This window comes from Zea mays, chromosome 1 (assembly GCF_902167145.1).
Source record: "Zea mays cultivar B73 chromosome 1, Zm-B73-REFERENCE-NAM-5.0, whole genome shotgun sequence".
Classification (NCBI taxonomy): domain Eukaryota; kingdom Viridiplantae; phylum Streptophyta; class Magnoliopsida; order Poales; family Poaceae; genus Zea; species Zea mays.
Genome location: NC_050096.1, coordinates 297,042,887 through 297,053,029, shown reverse-complemented (window position 1 = coordinate 297,053,029; position 10,143 = coordinate 297,042,887).

Below are 10,143 nucleotides of genomic sequence, written 5' to 3'. Positions count from 1 at the left end.
GCGCACCGGACACTGTCTGGTGTGCCAGACTAAGCTGAGTTTGGTTGCACCGAGCCAACTCCTATGCAATTCTTTTCTTGTCTTCTTTTCTCTGTTTCTAACACTTAGACATATATATTAGTATACAAAAACCAATGTACTAAGTCTAGAAACATACCTTCTCTTTGATTTTCACTTCTCTCTTCATTTAGCACATGAGAACTTATTTTAAATGTGTTGGGCACTTAATCATCAAAACATAATAGAAATTGCCCGAGGGCACATTTCCCTTTCAGGGTTGTGTGGCCATTGATCATCGACCAGATGCTCGTACACATCATCCCACATATGTTTTCTTGTCATAGATCACATTCTTGGATCCATTGGGGTCTCTAGCAGTCGACCGTTGGATCCAACCGTTACCCAGACTGTCCGGTACACACCAGACAGTCTGGTGCTACAGCCCGAGGGCGATTGTCTGCGGGGCCCTCTACGCAGACTGTCCGGTTGTCCCACCGGACAGTCCGGTGCACACCGGACAGTTACTGTTCACTGTCCGGTGCGCCATCAGGCGCTGGTTGACTGTCTTTTTTCTTGGATTTCTTCACTGATTCCTTTGGGCTTCTATTCTTCTTGAGTCTTGGACTTCTATGCTTCTTTTTATGTCTTCTTTTGAGGTGTTGCATACTCATTGCCTTAGTCCAATCCTCTTCGCATCCTGTGAACTATAAACATAAACACTAGCAAACATATTAGTCCACATGTTGTGTTGAATAGATTCCTCGTGGTATTTAGAACTTATCCAGAGAGTAGAACTATTGGTAGTTCATCTATTCCATGTTTTACCCCTATTTGGTTGGAACCGAGCTGATTGTGACTTAGAAACTAAATTGTTGATCTTATGAACCTGTGAATCAGAGACTAGGCAAACTAGTTAGTCTAAATGGTTGTGAAGGTCATCAAGCACCAAAATATAAGAAATGGTTTAAGGTCATTTCCCTTTCACCAACCTATGCTCAGGTAAAGAAGAAGAAGGTGTCGATGTGGATCTCCAGGAGTTTCAGGACTTCGACGAGTTCGAGGATTAGGCTAGCGACCTCCTCCAGTCAGCTGTCTATGGTGGATATATTTACGTTGGCTACGTTTCTATTATGTGCACTTTGATATAAATAATGTAAATGACTATAGTCTGTAATAGTATTACTAACTCTTTATGATTATTCGAAGCATTGTGCTATGATGAGTCATTTATGTAATTGATGTGTACGTGAGTTATGATCCTAGCACGTACATGGTTCGCTTTCGGTTTGCCTTCTAAAATCGAGTGTGAAAGAGCAGCCGGAAGCAGAGCACCACTTGTGCGTGGAGAAGGCACGCGACTCTCTACGAAGTTACTCGACCGTGGTGCTTGACCCTCACGTGGGCTACCCTTTGCGTAGGGGCACCAAGGAGAATTAGTTAGGACCATGCATGGTTCTGGATACCTCGGTAAAAATACCGTGTCATCCACGAGAGTTTGCTTTCTCTACTAGCTCTTTACCTTCACCATTAACATTAAGTTCTTTAGTTTCAATCTCTTCTTTCTAGTTAGAATATGTAGGATTGAAACTTAGGCTTTGCGGTAGAGATAACAACACCTAGACAAAACCTAGTTTGCACATTTTAGATTGTTTATTTGCATAGGTTTTGTTCTAGTGATTTGATTGTGTCCTAGTTTAGAGAATAGTTTTTAAAAGTCCTAATTCACCCCCTCTTAGGCATCATCGTTTCCTTCAATAACCCCCCTAAAAGTATGTATACAAGTTTGGAATACTTATAGGAGACATGCACTAAAAAATTTAAGGTCAAAATACCACTTTAAAAGATAATTTATTACATGAGTATGAGCATTACTTGCAGGTGATATTAGGAGTAAATCATCTATAAATTGGGTATGGCATATATTGGATAATAATAACACTTTGTAAAAAATAGTTGATACCAATTTGAAGACAATTGAAAAAGTTATGTGCCATGCTCCTAGATAAATTAAACTATGTAGGTTTGCTCCAAAAGTAAAAGTGAACCCGAGCAGTTCTACCATACGATTTAACTAGTGTATGCATGGCAATAATTTAAATATGCACATGCAGAACTAGGTACGAAAGAAACTAAATACTAAATGAAATTGCAAGAGTTTTTAAATCTAGTTACCAAACAAGGTGGGGAATTTGGATCCATAATCTTCACTATCCCACCTAGCAAGGACTTAATCCAATACGATACACCCTATGATATGCATCCCAACTTGGTCAACTCTCCAAATTCCCTAAAGTTCGTTGGACTTTTCACTTCCCCTTCGAGATTTTTTTGTGCTCCTCATGATTGAAATAACTTTCTTTGTCACACAAATTTGTTTGGCTCGTCTTGTGACAACTCGCTTAGTCACCTTGATGAACACCATCTTGTCATTTTCTTCTTATTCAAAAGGTAATACATGGTAGTCCTCTTATACACCTTGTTGGTATAAGTGTTGGAGATGTTACTTTTTTGCCTTTTTTGTCCACTATTCTTTAACTTGCACTGATAGGACTTATAACCTTCCTTATGGCACATGTAGCAAACCATGATTGCACCCTCATTAAGCTTCACTCTCTTAGCGGTGTTATCTTGATGACGTTGAGTTGACTTCAACTTGCCTTTTACTTAGGGGGTGAGCTACTTCTTTCTTGAGTTCCTTATTCTCCTTTGCAATCCTCTTTGAGCATATATCTACAATCACATTCTTAATACAAGTTTGTTTGCAAGAGGGTGAGTCTGAAACAAATAAATGATTGCAAGAAATTAAGGACTCTTTTTTATCAATTTTATTTATTTAAACTTTAGGTGCCTCAGGGGTACGACCAATAGCCTCAAGCGAATTACTTCGCATAATTATAGTTGGAAAGAGCTTAACAAATTTCATAAGTTTCTTTAGAGATAGGTAACTTAGCTTCTAGTTTGTCATTTTTAATTAGTTGCTTATCGATAGGTGTGCTTGCAGTAGCTTTGTGTTGCTAAATTTTATTAGATAGCTCAACGATTTTATATTGTTCAAGCAAATTTTGATAAACTTTTTTGTAAGCTAACTAATTTTGATTTTAGTGTTTTAATTGAACTTTTTTTCTTACAAACTTTTTGAAAGAATTTTATGGCTTGTAAGTTCTTTATTAGAGGGTTTTTTATCATCACTATCACTCTCACTAGAGGATGAGTTTTTAGTGTTACCTCATGCCATAAGGCATTTGTGAGAGAAGTGTGAAGTTAAATGCTTCTAACTATGTCTCTTATGCTGGGATTTATCTTCACTTGATAAATCATCCTAAGTCTTGATTATTGTAAGAGCCTTAGCCTTACACCACTTTCTCTTATCCTTGGGTGCAAGTAGGGGTGGTAATGGGCTCTAGATTTTACACTATAAAATTTAAGGATCAAATCAGGTTAGGATCAAGCTCTATTCCTATTTATTTTTGAACTAAAATTATTTAAGGGCCCTATTTTTTGGAAGAAGCATTTGGATCATGATCCATTACAAGGTGTAAGCTTGTTTAGACAATCTTCCATAAAGTGAACCATTTGTCGCAATGGTAACATCCTTTCTTTCTTTGTTCTCTTCTTCCAGTATTGAATAGGATGGCTCCAACTTGAATGGCACACCCATTAGATTTATCTTGCGAATCATTTTCATCATCTTCTCGATTTATTTGATTGATTCTTTATCAATATCAAAGAAAAAGGTGGAGGCTTGATTATTATCATCAACATAATCCTCATCCTTATCTTCACTCGACGAGCTTGAGCTTTCAATTTGCTTCTTGCCCATTATCTTCTTGCGCTCTTCATATGTGACAGTTATGTCTTTGCTTGATGAAGTGGATTCTTCTTGACCCATCTTTAATGACATCTCAAATGCCACCAACTTGCCAATGATAAGCGTCGGGATCATTATGCTCAAGTGCTTCATATTGTGAAGGATGGTAATGATGTCTAAATACTTGTTATATGTTAGCATGGAGATGATCATCCTCACAATATCCACATCACTCGGCTTTGTCAATCCTATAGAATTGAGCTCATCGATAATTAGATTCAAACGAGAATATATAAATTTCTAACTAGTTCATTTCCATTCATTTGAAAGAATCGTAACTTTATTTAGCTAGATGATGTTTTTGCTCATAGATATTGCTTGCGTTGTCATAGAGTTCACATAATTTTAACCAAAATTCATTTTTTGTGTGAGTGAACACTTGGTTAAAAATATCCACGCCAACAGATTCAAACAAGTATTTTTCCCTCTTGAATTAAGATGAATTTTTTTCATCACCCATGATTGGTTTCTTGGTATTTTAAAGGGTTTCATCCCATTGCGAGTGACTCTCCAAACTCCCAAATCTATCGCCTCAAAACAGCAAGCTATTCTAGATCTCCAATAAGAGAAATTAAGACCTAGAGGTATCTATTCCAACCACTATAAATAGTGTCGGCTCAATAGCGGTGAAGAAAACAAATTCAGCTAACCTATTATGATACTAATTGAATGGACCATGACACCTAAGAGGGGGTTGAATTAAGAAATCTATTTCATAAAATAAGGCCTCTAATTTTTAACTAGTCAAAACATATGCAATAAATAAACTATTTATGTGCAACTACTGTTTTGACTATGTGTGTTGCTATCTCTATCGTAAAAAATTATGCAACCTAGGTTCGAAACCTATCCACTGGCCTAACAACTAAGCTAGAAAGGTAAAACACCCAACCAAGGTACATAATATAAATATAAAAGTTCAAATGATACAAACTCCTATCAATGGCTCTGGTGCTTTTACCGAGGTATGTAGAAACACACAAGCTTTCATCTAGTCCTCATTGGAGCCCCTCACAAGGATACCCATATCAGGGCCAAGCTCGTGGTCGAATAATTCGGTAGATAGTCATGATCCTTCCCCACACGCAAGTGGGTCTCTAGAATAACTTCTACTGGATCGCTCCTCATTGTGTTCACTATCAAGTTTTTTACCAAAATATTGAGGGCCCCATTCCCTTTAATACATGGTGGCAGTCACACTACAAACACATTTGATGTGATCTTGCAAGACCACATGCCCCTCTGGTACAACTACGATAGTGCGCGCAAGTACCAAGGATAAGAGGTATTCTAACCTTACTCAAACACTATGCATAAACCTAGAACGCTTAGAGCGGTAGTCCAACAAATCTAAATACTTCATAAAGTACATATGCTAATCATCGAGAGAATCTTTAAGCAATTAGGTGCCTAAAGTTACTAAAAATGAGCCTCAACTCTCTTTATATGTTCCTTAGCTCCCAAACTTCTAAAATGATAGGTTGAGGTGGTATATATGCTCCAAGTTTAAAAATAGCCATTGAAACTAACACAAAATTTCCCCGGACATGTCTGGTGCACTCACCAAACCTATCTGTTGTGTCTATGTCAGCTAGCCCTTGATTATAGATGTTGGTGACCAATGAAGATCGAGCATCCGATTTATATTTGGTGTTGTACATGCCTTATGGCCATCTATAGTCGTGTTGCAACCCTCTCTAAGTACCATGTCCATTCCGGGGTATCCAATGCTCACTAAATATGTATGGTGTGTTAGACTTCCCCAAACACGCTATGAGTGTCATATCCGGTGTTGTATCTGGTGCACACCAAAGTGTGCAGTGTAGTTGGAAGTTGCTGCGTCTGAAAGCTTGAAGCAACAAAAGACATGCTACAATTGCAGCTAGCCATAGCTTGAAGGTGCAGTCGAACAGCTTCCTCATATCTAGCGTGATATCTTATGCATTATGGGACACTTAGGGTGTTGATGAGCAACATTTGTTCTCCTTGTTTTTTTTTGTCTGGCCTCCTTGTTTTCTGCCTTTGTCTGCCCTTCTTCTATCGTGGATCTCAAACTCTTGTATATATTATATCTTCACCATGTCTTTTATTGTGTTGATTGAGGTATTGATAATCTGAATTAACTATTTGCCTTAGCCTAAGATTACTTATGCATTCTTTCAAGTATATCTAAAAATACTAGCAGATAATATTAGTTCAAATAGTTATATGTTAGTACAAATAATTATATTAATCATCAAACATCAAAACTTGCTTTATCCATTTCCTTTACAAGAACCTATACATTTTTATAGGTACTGTCAAGGGCGTCGTGGGATAGAATGGTCGGCCCCGGCTACGTAGATCGTAGCCGCGGTCCATGTTGGGGCGAGATTTTACTCCTCGGCACCATGTTAGAGGAAGAGAGATATAGGATAATTATTGGTGCTTACTTTATTCCTTCCTTCCCTAACATTATAGCCAAGGCTTTATAATACAACCTAACAAACTTCTTATAAGATAAGGGAGCTATCCATCTAATATATCAAGATCTTAACAAACTTTAGATAAGATAAGGGAGTTATCCATCTAACTAACTCTCATATGTTCTTATCCTTATCTATAATCTAGATTCTATCTAAACTGAGCCTATCAAATCTCTCCTAAATTCTAGGATCCTTTCCTTATTCTAGCCTCTATCTAAACTGGACCCTGTGACCCTGGTGGCCTGGTGCGTGCGCTGCGCTTGCGTTGCCTGGCAGTTCTGGTGCGTGCGCTGCGCTTGTGTTTCCTTATTTATCAAAGAAAACATGGGCCTATTTGTCGGCGTTTCAGACCCGGGGGTCCCTCAACCAAGCCGACCAGTGAATTTATCGCTGTGTGCCCCTGCCCAGATGGGTTGGCGCAAGATGGAACACAAGGGGGAATGCGGCTTGTATTATCTCGCACCAGGGGTGTGCTCGTAGTAGGGGTTACAAGCGTCGCGAGAGAGACAGTGAGCCTTTTCGTTAGCTCGTCCCCCGTGTGACCCCCCTCCCGCAGGAAGGCCCTGGACCTCCCTTTTATAGATGCAAGGAGAGGGTCCAGATGTACAATGGGGGGTGTAGCTATGCGCTAACGTGTCTGGCAGAGGAGTGCCTGAGCCCTGTGTACATGCCAACGTGGCTGTCGGAGAAGTGCTTGAGCCCTGTGTACACGATAACGTGGCCGTCGGAGAAGTGCCTGAGCCCTGTAGAAGCACAGCTGTCGATGCTGCTGGGATCCTGCTGACGTCTCCTTGCTTCCGTAGGGGGCTGAGAACCATCGACGTCATGGACGCACGCGGGGAACCATCATTACCTGTTACCGGGGCGAGCCAGATGGGACGCCGGTCTTGTTCCCTCGTAGCCTGAGCTAGCTAGGGTAGGGTAATGATGCATCCCCTGTGGCGCTGTCGGTCCGAGCCCAAGGTCGGGCGAGGCAGAGACTTCTCCTGAGGCCGAGGCCGAGGTCGGGCGAGGACGCGATTCCTCCCGAGGCCGAGGTTGAGGCCGAGCCCTGGGGTCGGGCGAGGCGGAGAACTCCTTCCGAGGCTGAGGCCTAAGGTCGGGCGAGGCGGAGCTTCCTGTTGCGCCCGAGGCTGAACTCGGCTGTTGTCAGTCTCACCCTGGTGGGTGGCACAGCAGTCGGAGCGGGGTGAGCGGCGCTATTTTCCTGTCAGGTTGGTCAGTGAAAGGGCGAAGTGACTGCGGTCACTTTGACCTTGTAGACTGAGGCACGCGTGTCAGGATAAGGTGTCAGGCGATCCCCGCATTAAATGTGCATGCGATACGGTCGGTTGGTGAGGCAATTTGGCCAAGGTTGCTTCACAACGAAGCCTGCCCGAGCTGGGCTTCGGGCGAGTCGAGGGTGCGCCCACCGCCTGAGGAAGCCCTCGGGCGAGGCGTGAATTCGTCCGGGACTACTGTTCCCGCCCGAGGCCGGGCTCGGGCGAGGCGAGATTGCGTCCCTTGGTAGACGAGGCCTTGACCTGAACCGCGCCCATCAGTCTTTGCGGTTTGTGCTGAGGGTGGTTACCAGTCGTGTTTAGGAGTGTTGGGGGTACCCCTAATTACGGTACCCGGTAGTAGCCCCCGAGCCTCGAAGGGAGTGTTGGTACTCGCTTGGAGGCTTTGCCGCATTTTTTTTGTGAGGGGACCGGCCTTTCTCGGTTATATTTTGTTCCGGTGGGTGCATGCGAGCGCACCCGCCGGGTGTAGCCCTCGAGGCCTCAGAGGAGTGGTTTGACTCCTCTGAGGTCTTAATGCTTTTCGTGATGCCTCGGCCGGCCTGGTTGTTCCCTCATGCGGCCTGGCTGTAGCCCGGGTGCATGGTCAGGTTCCGAGTTTCTGAGCTGGTTTGTTGACGCTGTCAACAGTTTGGCCGTAGCCGGGTTGCGAGAGCAGCCCCCGAGCCTCTGCACGGAGCGAGAGGACGATCAAGGACTGTCTCGACTTTTATTATACGCCCCTTCGTCGCCTTTCCGCAAGGAGGAAGGGGGGAAAGCACCATGTTGCCCTCGAATGGCGTCGAACATGGTGTTTCCAGTGAGTTGCTAACGGGTGATCCGAGTGGATGACCGTGCCCCGTTCGATAAGGGTCGGCTAGTGGCCCAGAGGCGCGCTCTAAAAGTACCTGCAGGTGATTTGCCGGACCTGGACCCATTCGATAGGGTCCGAGGGCTCGATGCCTCCCTCTGGTGGGATTCCGTTACAAAATCGCTCCTGCTGGTCTCGGAAATGTCCTAGGGTACCTCGGGAGCGTAGCCCGAGCCTCAGCCATGTAACGGACGTACCCAGAGTCATCCCTCACTCGGCGTGCTCTGGGGCAGCTGTCGAACCCTTCCGAGGGGCCAGCCTTCGAACCCCTGAACAGTAGTGGGCGCGGAGCCCGAGTGCTCTAGGGCGGCCTGGGCTTGGAGCCTGAGTGCTCTGGGGCGGCTGTCGAACCCTTCCAAGGGGCCAGCCTTCGAACCCCTGATCAGTAGGAGGGCTCGGGGCCCGCTTCCTTCGCTGAGAAGGATCCCTTTCGAAATATCCCCTTTCCCGGTCCCTGTAGCAAGAGAGAGAAAGGGGAAGAGGAAAATGATATGAATTTAAATAGTGCGGCGCACCTTTTTTGACGCGGTCATCATGGCGGAGGTGAAACGACGCCCGCCTTGCCTGCCAAGGGTGTCGCTCGCCCTGCCGAGGAGTTAATGCGACGGGACGGGCGATTCGCGGGGCGGCCGTTGCGCGTGCTCGAGTCGTTCGAGGAACGGGCGTTTCACCTTCGAGTTTGAATTTCGCGGCGAGTTCGGGCGAAGCTTTGAATAGATCTCGCCCGGGCCTTTATATACCCAGAAGAGGGACCAGCGGTGGTTCTTTATCCTGCCATTTGCGCTCGCCTTCTGCTTTGGTTTCCGCAACCTACGAGAATAACCAGGGAAAAGAAGATCGCGCACCTCATCCCTTCCGCCTCCACCACCTTCGTTCGGCGATGGCTGACAAGGTGACCGTCGTTCCGCCGCACGACCCGTGGCCTTCCTCCACCGTCGTCGTGGGGGATCTGGAGGCCCTTGTTGCCGATGGTTTGCTCCATCCCCTCTCGGGTGGGCCGCAGCCGGAGTGGATGGTCTCGAGCGAGGCCGACCCAACTCCGCCGCCGGGGTACGTGGTCAGCTTTATCCCCTTCCATGAGCGGGGGTTTGGAGTGCCAGCGAGCCGCTTCATGCGGGCGCTCCTGCACTACTACGGGGTGGAGCTGCATAACTTCAACCCCAACTCCATCGCGCAAGCGGCCATCTTCGCGGCGGTTTGTGAGGGTTTCTTGGGGATTGACCCTCACTGGGATCTGTGGACTCATCTCTTCTCCACAGAGCTCTTTGCCTCGACGACAGAGGGAAAGAAGGTCCGTATGGCGGTGCGGGCCGGCGGCTGCACCCTCCAGTTGAGGCAGGGGCGCGCGCAGCAGTACATCCCCGCCACCCTTATGTCTTCGAACAAGGGGTGGCAGCGCCGGTGGTTTTATCTCCAGAACGACGACGGGAGGCTTCCGTCGTTTTCTCAACGAGTGGTAACCGCCGCCGGCAGTAACTGGCGCTGGGGGGCCACGCGCGAGAAACAGGAGATGCTCCAGCCTATTCTGCAGGCCTTGCAGAAGTTACGAGATGGGGGCCTTACCGCTGCGGGGGTCGTCGCCGCTATCCATCGCCGGAGGGTGCTTGCTTTGGCGGAGCGGCGGTTGCCGCTTTCGGAGATGAAGCCGGGGGTCGATTTGGAGGGCTCGCAGATGTCTTC